The following is a 22,388-nucleotide window of genomic DNA, read 5'->3' as shown; positions in this document are numbered from 1 at the left end:
TCTGTATTTCTACTTTTTTAATGTTAAAATGACCTTTCTTTATGAAATGATAATATGTAGTAAGTTTCTTTTAATATTTGCCTTGGGTTTTTTGTATTGGTTTGGTTCTTAAATGAATAATGAAAAGTTGGCAACCTTATATTGTTTTTCATTTTGTTTTTTGAAAAATCTGTTTGGAAACCACTGATGCAGTCATCATAAGCGTGTGTCTTTTCTATGTTAAGATTTCTCCCATTCTGTAGATGATTTTTTGAAGCACTGTTTAACCCTTTCAAGTATCATCTCCTTGAATGTAGCCATAGTTAAAACTTGTCGAGATCTTATTGAATCATGATTCTGTCATCCAAGGGATTAGCTTCCCTTCCTGCCTTTTAGACATTTATAAATTTAACATACCAGCCCTCTTATGTCTTCATCCTGGCCGTGTACTGGATATAGCCAAGGACAAAGCTGTGCGGATTTATAAATAGAATAAATGTAGCATAAATAAAATATGCTTAAGAAAAGAGACAACACAAAGATAATGAAAGCCATTTGCATGGTTTTTTGTTTGTTTTTAGTTAAGGGGAAAACCATTATATTCTCCAGTACTGGGTAAAGCTTTCTGTGGGGTGATACAGATAATTGTATAATGGCAAGTCAAGTAAGCATAGGTGTTATGAAGAAAATTCAGAATAAAGGGATAGACTGTGATGGAGGACTGCTATTTTTCATTTATTTTTAAGTAGTTACTCAAATAGAACATTCAAATGGTTCCAAAAAAATCAAACTTCTAAGAACAAATAATGTGAAAAATTCTCATATCCCTCAACTTGCCTGCTGAGTTACCACTTACTCTAATCCAGTAGATAACTTTTTATTATTTCTTGTGTATAATTCCGGTGAATTTCTTTTTCAGTTTAAGCAAATATAATGTATATTCTTAATCTGCTTCCCCTCTTTTACACCAAAGACAACCTCTTCAGACAATGTTCTGTACCTTGAGAGCTTCCCATTTTAGGAGTGGTTAAGGAATACTGCTCTCTGAGGAGGTGATGTTTGGCAGAGACTTGTGGTAGGTCAGGAAGTAAGCCATGGAGGTGTGTGGTTGGACTGTGCAGTGGTCCTGAGACAGCAGGGATGGGTGAATTTGGTGAATATAGATACCACTGGCTGAAAGTGAGTGAGCAAGAGGAAGGAAGAATAGGAGGAAATGAGGCTGGATAGAGATTGCATGGTTTGATTTATTTCAAGTGCTTTGGGAGTTCATTGCAGGGTTTTGAGCAGGGGAATAACAAAATAATTGTGTTACATTTTTAAAATGTGGTTCTGACTGTTTTGTGGAGAAGACTGGAGGGGAAAAGAATGGGAACAGGGGGATGAGCTAAGAGACATTTGGAGTAATCCATACTAAGATGTTAATGGTTTTGACTAGAGTGATAATGGTGGAGATAGTGAAAGTTGCAAGGTTGTGAGTTTTTTTCATGTTGTTTAAAATATCTGTTAAACATCCAAGTGGAGCTATCAGGTAGACAGTGGAATATATGAGTCTGGAATTCAGAGAAGTTCAGACTGAAGATACTCAAATCTTAAGCATCACCAGTAGACTATATTTAAAGCCACAGGATTGTAAGACATCACTTAGTTTGAGAAGAGGTCCAAGAATTGAGACCTGCTACTCTTCAATAGTGAAAGCTTAGCAAGAGAGACTGAGTTCCCCAGAAGGATTGAGAAGAAGTTGCCAGTGAGATAAGAGTGTGCTGTCCCAGGAGCCAAGTAAAAGAAGTATTTGTAGAGATAGGGATATTGACTCTATACTGCCTTTGACCACCTGAACACTCCTTGTAAACTGTCTGTGAGAAGATTTTGTTAGACCTCTCCTTACTCTTACTAGTTTTTGATGGGGATGTTCACAACTATTCCCCAGAAACTACTAAATCTAAAGCCCTGAACAAAGTTTTATGTGTAAGTAGGCCCCTGCTGTGTCTTAGATGGATGGATGTGGTTGCTGCTGCTACTGAGGTTTGAACAGGAGAGACAGCACTGTTCAGTGAGAAGAATTTGCAGTCAGGATTGGTTCAGAGTCACTACCTGTGTGATCTTGAACATGTCACTTAATTTCAGAAGTTTGGTTTCTTCCTCTGTAAAAATAACACTAGTGGTAGTCCATCTACCTCGGAGGTTTATTTTGAGAAACAAATGAGGTAGGTGTAAATAAAGCAAATGAAAGGGATGGTTGCAGGTAGGAATCTCCTCCCATTGCCCCAAATGTGGCACCACTTGGTGGTGGTTCACGTGAAGAGATATTTTGTTAGGGGTGAGGAATAGAAACATTTTTTTCAATCAGACACTGTAGGAATAGTTTTGTACTTCTTCATTTCATCCCCATTAGGCAGTTTTGCACATTATTTTAATGTTCTTAGAAGTGAAGAGAGACATGATGTGGGAAAGAGGCTTTGAGAGAATGACTTTTCCCCCAAGTCCTATGCTCATCCTTCAGTTCTAGGCACAGTGTCTACATGAGAATGAAGTCAATAAAAGTAAGCAGGCCAGCTTTCTTGTTTCCAGGCCCACAAGGAACATTTTCTCTTCTCACTGGCTTCTTTTCTGGAAGGTGTTTTGCCAGCTAAGGGTTTGTCACATCTCCCATGGAAGAGTAAAGTACAAGTTCAAATCGTACAGGTTGTTACGGGTCTTTGAGGCAGCCAGCTAGAAGCTGAATTGAGGAGAGAGTGGACAGGGAAAATGAGCATACTTGATATAAAGTATTAAATACTTATTTTGGTGATAAAGGAGTATTGCAGTTGGAAGACTTTCAGCAATAGTCTTGAGCGATAAAGACTTCAAGGCAGTTGGACTGTAACTTCAAAATATCTATCTCGAGGACCCTACGTATTATTATTTGCTCTGGTTACTCAATAAACACTTCTCATTGGATAAACAATGCATTGCAAATTGAAGGTCACCTTATTTTTTCATGCTTTTATTTTTCATATTAAAAAACTAATCCTTGTCTATTGCAGATATTTAGAAAATATCATTATGTCAGGAAGAATATTCTCTTATAATCCCACTAGCCAGTGATGCCACTGTTACATATTCTTGTTGATTCTGGTTTAATCTAGTGATATTTTATCATGAGATTAAACTTTCCGACCAATTTTTCATGGTGGTATAGGAGTCCATGTTACCAAATTTGTAATTTACTTAAATTCATTTTTTCTAAAGTAATGTTCATCATTGTTTATAGTTGTAACAACCAAGTCTTTTATAAGTCATATACATGGTAAATATTTTTCTCAGATTGTCGTTTTCCTTTTTAAATTTGTTATTTTTACCCAACAAGGATTTTTAACTTGGGTATTTCTCTTTTCCTTTTTCCTTTATGAAGTAATACCATTGCACACAATTTTATTATATACATACCTATATTCTTACAGAATTCATAATGTGAATATGTGCAAATGTGTTATTTTCTCTAAAATGTATTTAGGTGTGTGTGTGTGTGAGGGGGGAGAGAGATAGAGAGAGAGAGAGAACACAAGAGTATGCACACCTTTCATCCCAGTACCATTTATTCTGTAACTCTTAATAATCTCCAAATGTCCTTTTAGTATGCATAGGTTTATTTCTGGATCTTTTATTCCTTCTGCCTGTCTACCTATTCTTGCACTGCTATATTACTACCATGTTTTATAACATAGGTTTATAATATCTGTTTATCAGCGGACAGACTGTTTTGTCTACACTATACTGGTTTTAACAGAACTTACTTTGTTGTCCTTGTATGCTTATTTTTAAGTGCACTCTTAATCCCCTTCACCTGCTTCACCCATTCCCCCCCCCCACGGCCACCTGTTTGTTCTCTGTAGTTAAGAGTCTGCTATTTGATTTGTCTCTCTTTTTCCTTGTTTTGTTGCTTAAATTCCACAAATGAGTGAAATCTTACGGTATTTGTCTTCCTCTGACTGATTTCACTTAGCATTGTGCCCTCTAGATCCATGCATATTGTTGCAAATGGCAAGATTTCATTCTTTTTTATGGCTGAGTAGTAGTCCATTGTATATTTGGGGATCTTAGTTTTGATAGTGTTTTCAGATCTGTTCAAGTTCCTACCTATTATTTTAGTCAATATGTCATTTTCATTTTCCTAGAAGTTTATTTATTTGAGATTTTCAAATTTAGATGCACAGAGTTGTAGTTATTTTATAAATTTAAAAAATCATGTCCGTTGCCATAACCTAAGCATTTTTAAGTTTATTTATTTGTTTTGGGGGAGAGAGAGAGAGAATGTGTGTGTGTGCATGCGTGTTAGCCAGGGAGAGACTGGGAGAGAGAGAGAATCTCAAGCAGGCTCCTTTACTGTCAGCACAGAGCCAGATGTGGAGCTCCCAAATTGTGAGGTCATGACCTGAGCCAAAATCAAGAGTAGGATGCTTAACTGACTGAGCTACCTAGGAGCCCCTGTGGTTACATCTTTTTATTACAAAGCCAAATGTTTATGATGAATGAAGAAAAATATCTGTTAGGGATTTTAATACTTTTTAAAGAATGAGCTTCTGATTTATCATTTTTATTTTTGTGTTTTTAATTCATTAATTTGTTTTTAAATCTTTAATCTCTATTAGTTTGTTGGATGAGTTTATTTTTATTTTTTCTAGTGTAGTAGAAAACACTTATAAGGCTTTGAATTTTGCTCACTTCACTTTGGGTACATTCCTTAGATTTTTATATATATAGTGTTCTGAGAGATTACTTTTTAAACTATTCTTTCATTTCACTTCTCTTTTATTTATTTTTGAGAGAGAGAGAGAGAGAGAGAGAGAGAGAGAGAGATTGATTCTCAAGCAGGCTCCACGCTCAGCATGGAGCTTGACACAGGGCTCAGTCTCACAAACCGTGAGATCATGACCTGAGCCAAAATCCAGAGTTGGACACTTAACCGACTGAGCCACCCAGGTGCTACAAAATTTTATGCTTTCTAATAATTCATTTTAAAACACATTTTTAACAACTCTCTTGTAAAAACAAATTCTCAGATGCAAAAACTTACATTTAAAACAAATAAACTCTTGCAGCATACAGTAATACATTAACACCTTTTTTGAAAAGTTCATTAATTTTAGGACATAGCATTCTGAAAGGCTAAGATATCCTTAGATTCTAGTGGGCATTTGTATTTTAGATTCCAACTTTGCTGTGTGTACAAGCAACTCTGCTTGTAAGAGCTGGATTAGACGTTTTCTTAACAGGAAATAGCATTTTTAAAAGTAGTAAACCTACTTTCCAAAATGAGTTGCTGTCTAAGGGTATCATGTTCAAAATCCAAAAGTTGCATTGGCCTTGGAAATTTGAATTTACTAATATGGGTACTGAATTCTATTACAAAATTACTTTTTGGTTCGCTGATTTGAGTTTTTCGCTGATATGTACGTATACCTTATGACTCTAAAAAGTAAGATTACTGGGGCACCTGGGTAATTCAGTCAGTTGGGCATCCAACTTCCCTTCAGGTCATCATCTCATGGGTTTTGAATTCCAGCCCCACATTGGGCTCTGTGCTGACAGTTTAGAGCCTAGAGCCTGCTTTGGATTCTGTATCTCCCTTTCTCTCTGTCCTTCCCCCTCTTGTGCTCTGTCTCTCTTTCTCTCACAAATAAATAAACATTAGAAAAAAATTTTTTTAAGTAAGATTACTATTTGACAGAATTCAAATATAATGATCAAAATCATTTCTTAAAAATGTGTAAGTATTTGGCTACACCTGTGTTGATCCAGCATAGATGAGGAAGCAAAAGTAAACTTTTATCAAACATATGTCAATGTCAAAAATAAGGACTGAGCCTGGGTGGCTCAGTCAGTTGAGTGTCTGACTTCGACTTAGGTCATGATCTCACAGTCTGCGGGTTCAAGCCCCACATCAGGCTCTGTGCTGACAGCTCAGAGCCTGGGAGCCTGCTTCAGATTCTGTGTCTCCCTCTCTGTCTGCCCCTCCCCTGCTCACGTTCTGTCTCTCTGTGTCAAAAGTAAATTTTAAAAAATTTTAAAAATTAAAAAAAAAAAAGGACAGAATAAGGGCTAATGTCCAGAGAAGGGAAGAATAACTAAAATGTTTATTAATCAGAGTCTCTAGGCACTTAATAGGAACAAAAATTATTTACTTCTTTTTATATTTTGAATATTTTTATTTGATTATGTGAAAATGCCTGATCTAAGTCCCCTAAGAAATGAATATGAAATTAATATATATCAATGAAATGCAAGATTATCATACCTTTTTTATAAGATTCTCAAAGATCTAATGGAAACAGTAAACTGGTTCAAATAAAAAACTTAACATTAGAGGGGCGCCTGGGTGACTCTGTTGAGTCCAACCCTGGTTTCAGCTCAGGTTGTGATCCCAGGGTTATGTGATCGAGCCCTTCATCAGGCTCCAAGCTAAGTGTGGAGCCTGCTTAAGGTTATCTCTCTCTCTCTCTCCCTCTGCCCCTCTCCCCTGCTCATGTGCATTCTCTCTCCCTCTAAAAAAGTAAGGGACTCTTGGGTGGCTCATTTGGTTAAGCATTTGACTCTTGGTTTTGGCTCAGGTCAAGATCTCACCCTTTGTGAGATCCAGCCCCATGTCTGTCTCTGCCCTGAACAGTGAGGAGCCTGCTTGGAATTCTCTCTCTCCCTCTCTTTCTGCCCCTCCCACCATCAAAATAAATAAATAAACTTAAGGAAATAAATTTAAATTAAGAATAGAAATCTCAATAGGATTTTTATTAATTTAATGTTTGTTTTTCCTTTTGCTAATTTCCCCATAGATTGGTTTTTAATAGTGTGACATGATTTTATTCTCCATTGCAGTTATAGGGAACCATTTTTCTGTTAAAATTGGCAAAACTGCAGGGAAAAAATGGGGGTCACAGGAAGATAGGAACCAAATTATTTTCTTTTGAGACAGTCATTTGTATAAACCTGTTTGTTTTATAAACTAAAAAATATATATATCATTTTATTTAATAAATACTGTCATCAGATATCTGCTCCAGAAAAACCAGATGGCTTAGTTATTTTCTGTCACAGATGACTTTTGAGGTTGTTTCCTGATCTTAGGGTAAATTCACACACACGTACACACTTTGTCAACATGGTGTGAATAAAAGAGTACTTTGTACAAGAAGTTAGATCCCCATTTTAGTTTTGGCATTATAGCTATATGACATTGAACAAATCTTTAATCTTATAATCTCATTTGTTCATTTGTAAAAGATAAAAGACTTAAACTCTCTTATTTCTAAGGTTACTCCCAACCTTTAAAGCAATATGGTGTATGTGAAAATTTCAAAGTATTCTTCAGTGTTTTGTTTATGGCCCATTTAGTCACAAAAAGAGTCAAAGGATTGGAAGGATGTCTGTGGTGTTCAGTGGCACACAGAGATGCAGAAAAGGGGAAAAAAGGCTGAATAGAGGAGGAAAGAAAGGTAGGATTGAAGAGAGACAAGGTGAACCTTTTTTTTTTTTTTTTTTTTTTTACATGTATCCTGATACTCATTTGGACTCAGAGTATTATTTCCTAAGAATCATTGTCCTTAAAAATACCAATATCTTGGGGCACCTGGGTGGCTCAGTCTGTTGAGTGTCCGACTCTTGATTTCAGCTCAGGTCATGATCCTAGGGTCGTGGTATTGAACCTTGTGTCAGTCTCTGCACTGAGCGTGGAGCCTACTTGGGATTCTCTCTCTCTTTCTCTCTCTCCCTCCCCCTTCCCTCCCCCTCCCTCTGTGAGCTCTCTCTCTCAAAAACAAACAAACATAAATACCAATATCTTTTAATCTATTATAGCTGCTTCTTATCCTCAAACTTGGAGAGCAGCTCTTCTCCAAATGAAATAAATGTCAGTAGGACATTACTCTTTAACTGTGCATGGGGATTCCCTCCCTTAAAAGAATTGCTTTCTCAGAAATATTCACACCACAAAATATTTCCAGCGAACTATTACATACTTAATGGCGTATATCCTGGTAAACGATAACGTAATTGCTTTAAGCATTTATAGTCTATTTAATTATAATATGAAAGAATAGACTTAGAGTAACAGTTGAAATGATGGTTGAAAAGTTTTGGCCAAGAGATAGGCTTGTTTACATGAATGCTATATACCTTCCTAAATGAAAATGTGAAGCTCCTTATGCTGTTGTAATCAGATCAGAATTTTTCTTTCCAACATAGGTTACTTTTTGTCTGCCTAATCTGTGAGTTTATATTCTGTAGGTATAAAGTATATAACTAAAGCTATTCTGTTAATGTAAATAATCATGTGATTCCTGCTTGTGTAGAGCTGAGTAAGCTGGGGTAGCCACTAGCAATATGTGAATATTTAAATTTAAATTAATTAATATTAAATAAGTTTTCACAGATGCATTTGCTGTTCATATTTCAAGTGCTCAATAGTTACCATGTGGCTAGTGGTTAAAAAATTGGATGGCATAGATCTAAAACCTTTCCATAAGCACAATTTTACTGCATAGTACTGTTTTAGAGATACTTATCAGCATTATAGTTTTACATGAAGGTGAAAAGAAATACTGCAAAATATAGGCTATTAACATTTTGTTACACAATAAATAAGCACATTTATGATATATATGAAAATACCCTTGCTTTTAACACACTCTAAGATTCTTTATTCTGCAGTTTGAAGATTGATTATGGTTTTCATGTGTTGTCCTGACCCTGTGGTTGAATTACGGTAGTAGTTCTGAGCAGGAACTATTTTTAAAGGGCACATTAGGCAGTGATATTGTGAAATTCATTACAGACAGATGACAGAAACAAGAGAAATTGGTGTCAACTAAGAAATAGTTGAATTAGGAAAGGTGAATCAAAAATATTTGGCTTTCAGGATCTTACAGACCCTCAGTTCATACTGCCTTCTCCCCACTGTCACCCCCTCCTGTAGAGTCTGTTAAACTGCTTTGTGCACCTTTTCCTGCTCCTAGTGATACATGACCTGACCAAGATTTTCAGATCATTGTTGTTCAGTGAGCCTGGAGATAGTTTACCATTCTTTCAGATTCTAGGTTTCTGATCCATGCTGAACCCTGTTTACTAAATTTGCATCATTCCTCCAGATGAGTCAGCTGACATTTGATTCTTGTCTACAGATGTCTGAGGGAGGCAGTCTTGGAGCCTACTGGTGGCCAAGCAGGAGGGTAAGAGGTAGATTAATTTGCATGAACCTTCAGTGTTTGTGGCTCAGAAAGATAGTGTCAGAGAATATGTTACCAGATAAAATATGTATTTCTTTTCAGTCATATTCAAATTCTTACACAAAATCTGAGTTTGTGGGAATTGGTATCACTAGCATCACTGTAAGATATACCAGAGGACAGTATGAAGAAGACTATGGTTGTGAGGAAAAGCCCAGACCTTGGTATGTGAAAGCCCAGGTTTGGATCCAGGTGGCTCCTGTTTACTAGATTTGTGACCTTGGGTGAGTCCTTGAACTTCAGCTTTCTTGAAGGGAAAAAGGATTTTCACACGTATGTTCTGGGAGTTAAATGAACCCTGAGAGTGTGAGCTCTTAGCACGGTTACTGGCACAAAGAAGGTACCTGGTAAATATTTGAATCTGAGTCTTTTTTTTTTTTTTTTAATATGTTTATTTTGAGAGAGAGCACAAGCAGGGGAGGGGCAGAGAGAGAGGGAGAGAGAGAGAATCCCAAGCACTGACAGTGTGGAGCTCGATGCAGGGCTGGAACTCAAGAACCTGAGCCGAAATCAAGAGTTAAATGCTTAACTGTCTGAGCCACCCAGGCACCCCTGAATTGGTCTTAACTGATTTGTTGGTGTAAAACAGCAAAGTTGTGCAGTTCTGCAAAAGAAAGTAAGTCAGACTTTGCATTTTTCATAAACTGGCAGAGAAAACTTGGCAAGAACTTTTAATGCCTAGATAATTTATGGAAATGTATGCTTGTTTTCTCAAGCATTTTCTTTAAGCACTTTATAAAATGATTGTTATGAAGAAATGTCTTATTAAATCACTAGCTTTTTTTTTTATCCAAACTAAGTCTTCTTTTGAAAATATGTAATAAACTCCGATATAGAATATATGACTATTAATATTGGAATGTCATCTTCCTTTTTTTTCTTTGTGAAAAGAATTTTCACACTTTAATTAATTTTAGGTGAAAGTTGTAAATTACAGTTTTTCTGAATACTTGTCTCAATATTTGCTTTGTTTTTTAAAAAAATTAATGTATATGGCAGATGATAAAGGTAAAATTTGAAGCACTCATTTCAAAGTAAGCAGGAGTACATGAAAACAGACATTTTCCCAGTACCAAGTTTGTTCACATGAGTATAGAGCAAGTATCTTGGTAATTACCCAAAAAAAGCACAGCTGTGGATTTATTGTTTTGGATTAACTGTACGTTTCAAATGGGGGTGGAGCTTTAAAAGAAAAAATTTTTCCCAAGAGTATATTTTTCATCATCTGTTCCAGGTCAAGTTAATTATACAGCAGAGCTGAATTTTTTAACATGTCACTTTCTCAGAGATGTTGGCCTAGACCATCCAGCCTAAACACCCAACACCCTAAAACTGTTAACATCATGCTGTTTCTTTGTCTTTTCATGTTCCTGTCTTCTCATGGTCACTAAAGTGGTCTTACTCACTTACTTAGCTCTCGTTTGTCTATTTTTATTTTTGCTTTGATGAGAGAAGGAACTTTTTCTATGTTGATCATCACCCCGTTACCTTTAGTGCTTAGTACTTAAATACTTGTGAATGAAAAAAAAAACAGATTAATTCATTTTAGAGTGCTCTATAAAATGGTGTCCTCATGTATAATTAGTACATAATGTTTATGTCCATTTTCTAGAACTTACATAATTTTTGTAATTAAAATAAATTATGTGAGTGTATGTATATGAATGAAGTTCTTAGAATGGTATATGGTACGTGGTCTATAAATGATACCTATTATAAGTAAAAGATTATAGATAATTAGGTCTATTTGATTTTATAACATATGATCAGTCAAAGCTATACCTTATTTGATCCTGAGTCTTCAGCTGATATGCATCCCAGAAGGCAGAGACTTTAATGTTAAGGATATTTTCCACTAGGGATTTAGGGGGAAAATGTAAAATAGGAATTTTGGGTTCATACATTTGCTTAAAATTTATTCAGTTATCTTTTGGGTACCTGGTATGATGGCATAAGATATGGTATTAATAGAATCTTGATTTATAATTGCTAAAACTTGGAAGCAACCCAGATGTCCTTGAGCAAGTGGATGTATATACATAAACTGTGGTCCATCGAGACAGTGGAATAGTGTTCAGCAGAAATGAGGTATGAAGTCATGAAAAGACATAGAGGAGCCCAGAATGCATATTAGTAAGCGAAAGAAGCCAATCTGAAAAGGCTACATGCTATGTATGATTCCAATTATATGACATTCAGGAAAAGGCAAAACTATGGCAACAATCAGAAGTTCAGGGGTTGCAGGGAAGAGATGACTAGGCAGAGCATAGGATTTTTAGGGCAATGAAAATACTCCATGATACCATAGTGATATGTCCATCGCTATGTCATCAAACATTTGTCTAGTTCCATAAAATGAACAACACCAAGAGTGAACTGTAGTGTAAACTGTGGACTTTGGATGATAATGATGTGTCAGTGTAAGTTCATCAGTTGTAAAAAATAATCACTGTGGTGAAGGATATCGATGATGGGGGAGGCTTTGCATGTGTAAGGGCTGGGGGTACTGGGACATCTCTGTACCTTCTCCCTGAATTTTGCTGTGAACCTTTAACTGCTTTAAACAAATAAAATCTTAATTAAAAAAAAATTTTTTTCTAAAAGCCTGTATGGCAGTTAATGCAGCAGCTTAGTTCACTTTACTGCTTATTTTTTTTTGTAATTCCATTTAGTTAACACACAGTGTAATGTTAGTTTCAGGTGTGGAATTTAGTGATACATACAATACTCAGTGCTCATCACAAGTGTCCTCCCTCATACCCATCACCCATCTAACCCATTCCCTACTCACCTCCCTCCAGCATCCCTCAGTTCTCTATCGTTAAGAGTCTTTTTCCTAGTTTGCCCCTCTCTTTTTTTCCCCCTCTATGTTCATCTGTTTTGTACCTTAAATTCCACTTACGAGTGAAATCATATGGTATTTATCTTTTTCTGACTTCTTTCACTTCGCATACTACTCACCAGCTCTGTGCACATCATTGCAAATGTCAAGATTTCATTCTTTTCTATGGCTAAGTAATATTCCATTGTGTGTATACATACAGATCTTTATCCAGGTATCAGTCGATGGACATTTGGGCTCTTTTCCATAATTTGACTATTGTTGCCAGTGCTGCTATAAACATCAAGGTGCACTTATATATCCCTTCAAATCAATACCTTTGTATCCTTTGGGTAAATACCTTAGTTTTACTGCTGGTTTAAATGACAATTTCAGGAAGTGAAATTTATTGCTTTCTTTCCCTTTAAGTTTTCACTTATTTTGTTATGAAAATCCTATTTTCTTTCTCCCTGTTATATATTCATTCAGGAAACAGAGCTTGAACGAAACTGGGCCAGGCCCATGAAGATCTTTGTCACCCTTTGATGCCTCCTGATACCAGAAGAAAAGTTGTCACTTGGATTCATCAGTAGATAATATTTTATTGAAATAAGAATTGGATGCATTGGAGGAAAGCATTTTTAGCTGTGTAGATTAATAGTTTTTTTTTTTTTTCCATTTATTTATTTTTGAGAGACAGAGCACAAGTGGGGGAGGGGCAGAGAGACAAGGAGACACAGAATCCGAAGCAGGCTCCAGGCTCTGAGCTGTCACAGCACAGAGCCTGACATGGGGCTGGAACTCACAAGCTGTGAGATCATGACCTGAGCTGAAGTTGGATGCTCAGCCGACTGAGCCACCCAGGCTCCCCAATAGTCTTAATGCTACCCCAATTATTTCTTACTCTGCAATAGCAGGACTTGTGGGGTAGGAGGAAGTTCATACTCTAAAGCCATCTGGTGATGAATCAGCGAGCCGATTGCCAGAAGCATAAGGATAGACTGCCCTTAGCATGTGTTTTAGCTCCAATAATTACATACACTGATGATCATTTATAGAATAGCTTTTCAGTCATCTGAGTTAAACTGCTCTTTGCCATGGGTTATGTTCTGTGTTATTTCATAGTTCTGTTGTAGTGTTATTACATATCCAGTACAGTGTTGTCTGTCTCACAGAATTCCAGTAATTAATACCACTCGGATTTCTGCCATTAGTCCTCAGTTTTAAGTGACTGGAAGCAACATGTTTCAATATAAATAAACAAAAGCAGTAAAATATCTGGAAGGTTGGAACTTAGACATGTAGTTGAAGCTGTGTGTTCTGAACATCTGCAGTTTTTTTTTTTAATTTAAACCTTAAATACTAGATTTTTAGTACATTTGTTTCTGAAATGAGCTAGAATCTAACAGGAGAGTCCATTTTTAAAGCCAGTAATAGCTATCAGGATCATGGAAACCAGACTGTGATTCTGACCTCCAAAGATCAGGGCTTTAAGCTTTTGTCCAGTTGCTGCTGGAAAGAAACCTGTGTGACAAGGAGATGAAGAGTATGCAGGAGGCACCTGAAGGCAGGGGCGGAAACTATGGTTTCATGACTTTGATTGTACTAATGGTTAAATGATTAATTTCTCACCTTCTGTCCCTGGACATTTCCATGTTACCACCTCAAGAAGATTTGCCACAGCTTCAGAACTACTCATTCACTCATTAAAAATAGCTTGTCAGGGGCGCCTGGGTGGCTCAGTCGGTTAAGCATCTGACTTCAGCTCAGATCATGATCTCGTGGTCCGTGGTTTCGAGCCCCACGTCGGGCTCTGTGCTGACAGCTCGGAGCCTGGAGCCTGCTTCAGATTCTGTGTCCCTCTCTCTCTCTGCCCCACCCCTGCTTGTGCTCTGTCTCTCTCTCTTTCAGAAATGAATAAACATAAAAGAAAAAAATTTTTTTAAATAGCTTGTCAGACACTCACTAGAGGTGAAACAGTGGGCCGGGCTCTGGGGATACAGAGGTAAAGAAACATGACTGTAGTTCAGCTCTGCACTGACTTGGAAGAATACCACGCCGAATGTCACCATCCCCGTCCAGGGTAATGACAACCTCCTCCTGTTTGCTCAAGCATTACTTTAGACTTATCTCTCTCATGGTATCTACTAACCAGCATTCCCCGGGGACTGAGTTCCTTGTGGAATGCTACCGTTTTTGTTTTGTCTTTGTGCACCCTAAATGCCCAAAGTGCCCGGATTTCACATGTTTCTCAATAAATATTTACTGAAGGAACTGGTGATGGAAAAAGATAGATTTTTCTTGTTTTCAAGAGATAATCTACTAGAGACATTATCATATCATAGTACAGTATCATTAATGCTATAAATTATAGTTTAAATAACAGCATAAGAGATGTTTGAAAAGTATTGTAGGGCTACAGAGGAAAGAATGGCTTACTCTGCCATGGGAATAGGCTTACAGAAAGGCATCTACTTTGTACATTGTCACACACTGAGATTTCTTGAATGCTACAATTAAGCACAGAAGATAGAGACTAATGTAACTTTGTATCATGTCTAGTTTGCATTTCTAAGGCTCTAGGCTTTGATAATTGTTACAGTGTTAGAAAAGTCCTTGAGGATTGCTGGTAAGGGTGATGGAAGAGATTTGAGTTGCCTTTTCATTTTGTTAATCATTTTAAATGAAGCAGATTGTATCTATTTTTCATTAATAGGCTTTCTTTTTAAAAAAATTTTTTTAACGTTTATTTAATTTTGAGACAGAGGGGCGCCTGGGTGGCTCAGTCAGTTAAGCGTCCGACTTCAGCTCAGGTCACGATCTCATGTTCCGTGAGTTCGAGCCCCGCGTCGGGCTCTGGGCTGATGGCTCAGAGCCTGGAGCCTGCTTCCGGTTCTGTGTCTCCCTCTCTCTCTGCCCCTCCCCCGTTCATGCTCTGTCTCTCTCTGTCTCAAAATTATTTTTATTTTTTTATTTTTTTAATTTTTTTTTTCAATGTTTATTTATTTTTGGGACAGAGAGAGACAGAGCATGAACGGGGGAGGGGCAGAGAGAGAGAGGGAGACACAGAACCGGAAGCAGGCTCCAGGCTCTGAGCCATCAGCCCAGAGCCCGACGCGGGGCTCGAACTCACGGAACATGAGATCGTGACCTGAGCTGAAGTCGGACGCTTAACTGACTGAGCCACCCAGGCGCCCCTCATTAATAGGCTTTCATGTTTATAATTCTTAAGTGAAATTTCCTGGAATTTTTACTGCTTGTAATTAAATCTCTTACCTGTTTCTCATATCCAGAATATACATACGTATTTAGTGTTTTGTTGATTTTTCATAATTATGTATAAAACTCCTCGGACCTTGAATTTGTTTAGCTTTTTAATCTAAACCTAAGCCATACCTATCTATGTTAATTATATGTTTCATGGTTAATGGGTCAGCATACACCATATGGTCTAATCCCTGAAACATTACTAGTAGCTTTAGAGGCCAGTCTTGTAGGCTTTAATATTTCTCATTAAGTTAAATTCTTGTATTATACAAGATAGCAAATAGTAGTGCTAAAAGAAATAGTAGGCAAAAAGAAATAGAAAACTAAACAAATAAGCCTTCACTAGGTCTCCAATTTAAAAACAGAGTAATCAAAGCAGAGAGAGGGCTTGAGTGGCTTTTTTTCCAATTACATTTTTTTTAATTGTGGTAAAACATACATAATGTAAAATATATCATTTTTTAGGTGCACCATTCAGTGACATTAATTGCACAATGTGTATTATGTATAAAATGTGTATTATGTATGTGCGTTCACAATGTGTAACTGATACCACTATTTCTAGAACATTTTCATCACCATACTAAACAAAAACTCTCTGCCTGTTAAACAGTAACTCTCTTTCTTCCCAGCCTCTTGTAGCCTCCATTCTCTTTACTGTCCGAATGAATTTGTCCGTTTTAGGTACCTCATAAAAGTGGATCATACAATATTTGCCCTTTTGGGTCTGGCTTATTTCACGTAGCATAATGTGTTCAGAGTTCTTTCATGTTGTAACATGTGTTAGAATTTCATTTCTTTTTATGATGCAATAATCATTGAATGTACAGATCATATTTCGTTTACTCATTGCTGATGGACAGTTAGGTTGTTTACACTTGTTACCTACTGTGAATAATGCTGCAGTGAACATTGGTGTACAAGTATCTGTTACTCCATACTTTTTAGTTCTTTTGAGAACTAAACACCCAGGAGTGGAACTGCTGGATGTTCAGCTTTTTTTTTTTTTTTTAAATTTTTTTTTTAATGTTTATTTATTTTTGAGACAGAGAGAGGCAGAGCATGAACGGGGGAGGGTCAGAGAGAGGGAGACACAGAATCTGAAACAGGCTCCAGGCTCTGAGCTATCAGCACAGAGCCCGACGCGGGGCTCGAACTCACGGACCGCGAGATCATGACCTGAGCCGAAGTCGGCTGCTCAACCGACTGAGCCACCCAGGCGCCCCTGGATGTTCAGCTTTTTGAAAAACCACAGCAGCTACACCTTGTTACAACCCCACCAGCAGTGCACAAGTGTTCAAGTTTCTCCATACCCTTGTCAACACTTGTTATTTTCATTTTTTATAATAATGGATCACACACATTCTAATGAGCGTGAAGTGGTATGTTATTGTGGTTTTGATCTGCATTTCTAATGTTAGTAGTCTGGATATTAATCCCTTATCAGATAAATAATTCGCATACATTTTCTTCCCTTCTTTTCACTGTTTTGATAGGGTCCTTTGATACACAAAAGCTTTGAATTGTTATAACGTTTGATTTATCTCTTTTTTTCTTTCGTTGCCTGTGATCTGGTGTCATCTTTAAGATACCATTACCAAGTGCAAGGGTTGTGCAAATTTCCTCCCATTTTTTTTTTCTTGTTAGAATTTTGTATAGGTTTAGATCTGTGATCCATTTTGAGTTAATTTCACAGATGGTTAGGTAAGTAGCCAACCTCATTCTTTTGCATGTGAATGTCTAGTTTTCCCAGCACTGTTTGTTGCAAAGACTGCCTTCCCCAGTAAGTGGTATTCACACCCTTTTCAAAAATCAATAGTCCATCTATGTGACAGTTTATTTCTGGGCTCTCTCTTGTGTTTCATTGGTGTATATATCTGTCTTTATGACAGTGTTTTAATTACTGTAGCTTTGTAGGAAGTTCTGAAATCAGGAAATGGGAACATTTCAACTTTGCTTTTCTTCTTCAAGGTTGTTTTGGTTGGTCACAGTCCCTTGAAATTTCACATGAATTTTAGGATGGATTTCTCTATTTCTTCAAATAATGTTGGTATTTCCATAAGGATTGCATCAAAGCTGTACTTGGCATTGGGTGGTCTTGTCATCTTAACAATGTTACATCTTCAAGTTCATGAAGACAGTGTTTCTCCATTTATTTAGGTCTTCAAAAGTTTCTTCCATCAGTGTTTTACATTTTTCAGTGTACAAGTCCTGAGCCATCTTGGTTATTTTTAATCCAAAGTATTTTGTTATTATTGATGCTGTTATAAATGGACTTTTAAAAAAATTTCTTTTTCATATTGTTCATTGGTAGTAAGTAGAAGTGCATTTGACTGGGTTTAGATCCTGCAACTTTTCTGATTCATTTCTTGCCGTAAACAGTTGTTGGACCTTTTTTTGTTTTGTTTTGTTTTGTTTTTAACATTTATTTATTTTTGGGACAGAGAGAGAGATAGAGCATGAACGGGGGAGGGGCAGAGAGAAAGGGAGGCACAGAATCGGAAACAGGCCCCAGGCTCTGAGCCATCAGCCCAGAGCCCGACGCGGGGCTCGAACTCACGGACCGCGAGATCGTGACCTGGCTGAAGTCGGACGCTTAACCGACTGCGCCACCCAGGCACCCCTGTTGGACCTTTTTTTGGAGAGGGGTAATAATCTTAAGTTTTTTACATATAAAATCATGTCATCTTTGGATAAAGATGATTTCACTTCTTCCATTCCAATTTTGATGCCTTTAATTTCTCTTCATACCTAATTACTATGGCTAGGATTTCCAGTACCATATTAAATAGAAATGATGAAAGCACTCATTCTTGTCTTGTTTCCAAATTTTTTTAATTTTTTTAATTTTTTTTTTTTTTTTGAGAGAGACAGAGGCAGAGCACGAGCAGGGGAGGGGCAGAGAGAGAGGGAGACACAGAATCCGAACCAGACTCCAGGCTGTAAGCGGTCAGCACAGAGCCTGACGCAGGGCTTGAACTCATCAGCTGTGAGATAATGACCTGAGCTGCAGTCAGATGCTCAACTGACTGAGCCACCCAGGTGCCCCTTGTTTCCAGTTTTAGGGGTGCAGGTTTCAGTCGTTGATTATTGAGTCTGATGTTAGCCCTGGGATTCTCATATTTGGCCTTTATCATGCTCCTTTTTTTGCCTAGTTTGAGTGTTTTTTTTTTTTTAATCAGAAAAGTTTTGAATTTTGTCAAATGCTTCTTTGTGCATCAATTGAGATGATCATGTGAGGTTTTTTTCCCTTATCCTACTAATATGGTCTATCACATTGATGGGTTTTCCTATGTTGAGCCATCCTTTTAATTCAGGAACAACTTCCACATTGCTGTGGTGTGTAGTCCTTTTAACGTGCTACTGAATTGAGTTTGGTAGTATTTTGTTAAAGAGTATTGTATCAATATTAGATAGTGGTCTGTAATTCTCTTGTAATTTTTATATTTATCTTTGGTATCAGGTAATGCTGATTTCATAGAATGAATTAGGACATCTTCCCTCCTTTTCAGTGTTTTGGAAGAGTTTGAAAAGGATTGATGTTAATTCCATTTTAAATGTTAGGTAGAATTCACCAGTGAAGACATCTGGTCCTTGACTGTTTTTTGTTGGAATGTTTTAATTACTGATTCATTCTCCTTACAATAAATCTATTCCATTTTTCTGTGCCTTCATGACTCAATCTGGTTTGGTGGTATGTTTCCAAGAATTTGTCCATTTTGTTTAGGTTATCCAGGTTTTTTTTAGCTTACAGTGCTTTATAATATTCTCTTACAGTCCTTTTTTGTTTCTCTAAAATCAGTAATGTCACCATTTTTACTTCTCATTTTAGTGATTTGAGTCTTCTCTCTAGCCAGACTTTTCATTTGTTGCTCTTTCAAAGAAACAGCTTTTGTTCTTACTGACTTTTCTGTTGTTCTTTATACTATTACTTATCTTTATTTTTTATTATTTTCTTCCTTCAGCTAGCTTGTGTTTAGTTTGCTCTTTTCTCATTCCTTAAGGTATTAAGAATAACAGGTTATTAACAGTTTAACAGGTTATTAGTTGGAGATATTTCTTTTTTAATGTATGCATTCACAGCTGCAAATTTCCCTCTTAGCACTGCTTTTGCTCTGTCTAGTAAGTTTTAGTATGTTGTGTTGTCTTTTTTTTTTTTAATTTTCTTATGTTTATTTATTTTTGAAGAGGAAAGAGACGGAGTGTGAAGTGGGGAGGGCCAGAGAGAGAGGGACACACAGAATGTGAAGTAGGCTCCAGGCTCTGAGCTGTCATCACTGAGCCTGATGCAGGCCTCAGGGCTCGAACTCACGAACCACGAGATCATGACCTGAGCCGAAGTCAGACGCTTAACTGACCAAGCCACCCAGGAACTCCTGTTGTGTTCTTGTCTTTACTTGTCTCAGTGTGTTTTTCCATTCTCTCATGATTACTCCTTTTACCAGTTGTCTAAGAGTGTGTTGTTTAATTTCTACCTATTGAGAATATTCCTTTCCTTCTGTTACTGATTTTAATTTCCTTCCATTGTGATTGGAAAAGTTGTTTTAAAGATTTCATTCTTTTAAAATATGTTTAAGTTTTGCTTTAGGCCTAACATAATGGACTCTCCTGGAGAGTGTGCTTTGTGCACTTGAAAGGGATGTGATTCTGCTGGGATTGAATTGAGCATTGCGTGTATGTCTGTTAGGTCAAATTGGTTGATGGTCTTGTCAAGTCTTCTATTTATTGAGCTTCTATCTACTTGTTTTTGTTTTATTGATGAAAGTGGGGTATTGAAGTTTCTGACTATTATTGTTCAGCTGTCTATTTTTTTTCTTTTAATTCTGTTTATTTTTGCTTCATATCTTTTGGAGCTCTGTTGTTAAGTGCATATATGTTTACATTTATATGTCTTGCTTTATTTAAGTTCTTGTAATTATGTAATGTCCTCCTTTGTCTCTTGTAATCTTTTTTGTTTTAAAGTGTATTTTTTTTCTGATGCTAATATAGCCACTTACACGTTTGGGAGGGTATTACGAATTGCATGGAATATCTTTTTTCATCCATTTAAACTTTTTGTGTCCTTGTATGTACAGAACCTTTTGTGGACATTATATAGACAGATCCTGTTATTTAGCTGATCTGTCTTTTTCTTCCTTTTAATAGGAGAATTTAATACATTTACTTTTTTTTTTTTTTTAAGTAGACTTCATGACCAGCATGGAGCCCAGTGTGGGGCTTGAACTCATGACCCTGAGATAAAGACCTGAGCTGAAATAAAGAGTTGGACACTCAACCAACTGATCCACCCACACACCCCAGAACATTTACATTTTATGTGATTTCTGAAGGATTTACCTCGTCACTCACCTGATTATTTTTTGTATTCTCTATGTTTTGTATTCTCTATTTTTGTTGTTTCTCGATTTCACCACCCTGCCTGCTTTTTGTCACCCTGCCTGCTTTAGTTGATTTTTTGCTAACATGCCATTTTGATTCCCTTCTTTCCTTTCCTATATGTTTATTTACTTATTTTCTTAGTGGTTACCTTGAGGATTACAAACAGTACCTTAAATTTGTAATAACCTAATCTCAACGATACCACCTTAATCTCAAGAGTATACCACACTTTGCTTCTATACATCTCCATCTCTCCCCTTTTATTTTATAATTGTAACAGATTAAATTTTTTATATATTGTATTCCTGTTGACATAGCTTTATAATTATTGTTTTATGTATCTGTTAAATCATATTGGAAAAAGAGAAAAGTTACAAATCATATCAAAAGTATGGTCATCCTGGATTTATACTTACTTGTGTAGTTATTTTACCTGTGTTACTGTTGATTTTTCTTAGGGTTTCTAGTTACTGTCTAATGTCTTTTTGTTTTAGCCTGTCTCTCTTTTGCATTTTTTGTAGGCCAGTCTACTAGTAATGAACTCCATCAGCTTTTTTTTTAACTGGAAATATCTTAATTGTGATTTCATTCTTAAAAGATAGTTTTACCAGATACAGAATTCTTTGTTGACAGTCTTTTCCCTCCAGACTTTACAAATAACACCATCCCACTGCTTTCTCGCCTCCACGGCTTATGAGAAATCAGCTCTTAATCTTATTAGGGATTCATTGTACATGACAAGTGTCTTTTTTTTGATGTTTTCAAAATTGTCTTTTTCTTTCAGTTTTGACAGTTTGAGTATAATATAACTGAGTGTGGACCTGTGTGAGTTTATCCTCGTTGGAGTTTGTTGAGCTTCTTGGATGTGTAGTTCTGTATCTTTCCTCAGGCTTAGGAAGTTTTTTGCCCCTATTTCTTCCCCTTTTTTGGGACTCCTTTTCTGGGACTTCTGTAATGTATATGTTGGTATATTTGATGATACCCTACAGATCCTTCAGGCTCTGTTTATGTTATTACTTCATTTTTTCCTTTCTAATTCTCACACTGGGTACTTCACATTGTCTTATCTTCAGATTTGCTGATCATATTTCTTCTTTCTGCTCAAATCTGTCAAACTTCTCTAGTGACTTTTTTCATTTTCTGTCATTTGTCTGTTATGGTCTTGGTTTTCTTATAGGTCATTTTAAGATTTCTTAGTTCTTTGTTATGTTATACATTTGAGACTGTTGATTTAATATTTTTGACTAATAATTAGAACATCCGGGCTTCTCAGGGGTGGTTTCTGTCCATTTTTAACCCCCGGCAAGTAAGCTTTCCTGTTGCTGCTCTGTATGTATAATTTGAAAACTGAACTGGACAGTTGAAGTATTATATTGTGGTAAATGTGGCAATTTAGTTATCACACTCCTTTGAGATTGCTGAATCTTTCTTGTTGAGGGCTGAAGCCAACTGTTACTTTTCCAAACTTTTGTGTATTCCTTGTTGTGTGTGGTCACTAAAGTTATGTTCTGTCATCTCTGTGGTCATCCAGTGACCTGATAAGGATTTCCTGAAATACCTGGCTCCCAAAAGGGGAATGAAAACGAAGCAGCATGCACACACTGGCTATTTCCTTGAAAGATGCTTCAGCTCATAAGAGTTGAAGCAGCAGTGATGGCCAGCACAAAGGCTAAGTGATAAAAAGCAGC

The 22,388-nt window shown here is 36.7% G+C and overlaps 1 protein-coding gene across 24 annotated transcripts in view; it reads left to right on the top strand.

Moving 5' to 3' along the window:
• The window catches only part of CEP170 (centrosomal protein 170), a 127,536-nt gene that overhangs the window by 4,490 nt on the left and 100,658 nt on the right, over positions 1 to 22,388 (top strand). The window contains exon 1 of one of the 24 annotated variants that reach the window (XM_045453124.1): positions 21,968 to 21,978. The exons of the other annotated variants lie outside the window; for them this stretch is intronic. The gene's annotated coding sequence lies outside the window, so the exon portion shown is untranslated. Of the gene's footprint in view, positions 1 to 21,967; positions 21,979 to 22,388 lie in introns of those variants that run through there. 24 annotated transcript variants of the gene reach the window in all.

Source organism: Leopardus geoffroyi, chromosome C3 (genome assembly GCF_018350155.1).
Source record: "Leopardus geoffroyi isolate Oge1 chromosome C3, O.geoffroyi_Oge1_pat1.0, whole genome shotgun sequence".
NCBI lineage: Eukaryota > Metazoa > Chordata > Mammalia > Carnivora > Felidae > Leopardus > Leopardus geoffroyi.
This window is presented reverse-complemented; position numbering and strand designations above follow the sequence as displayed.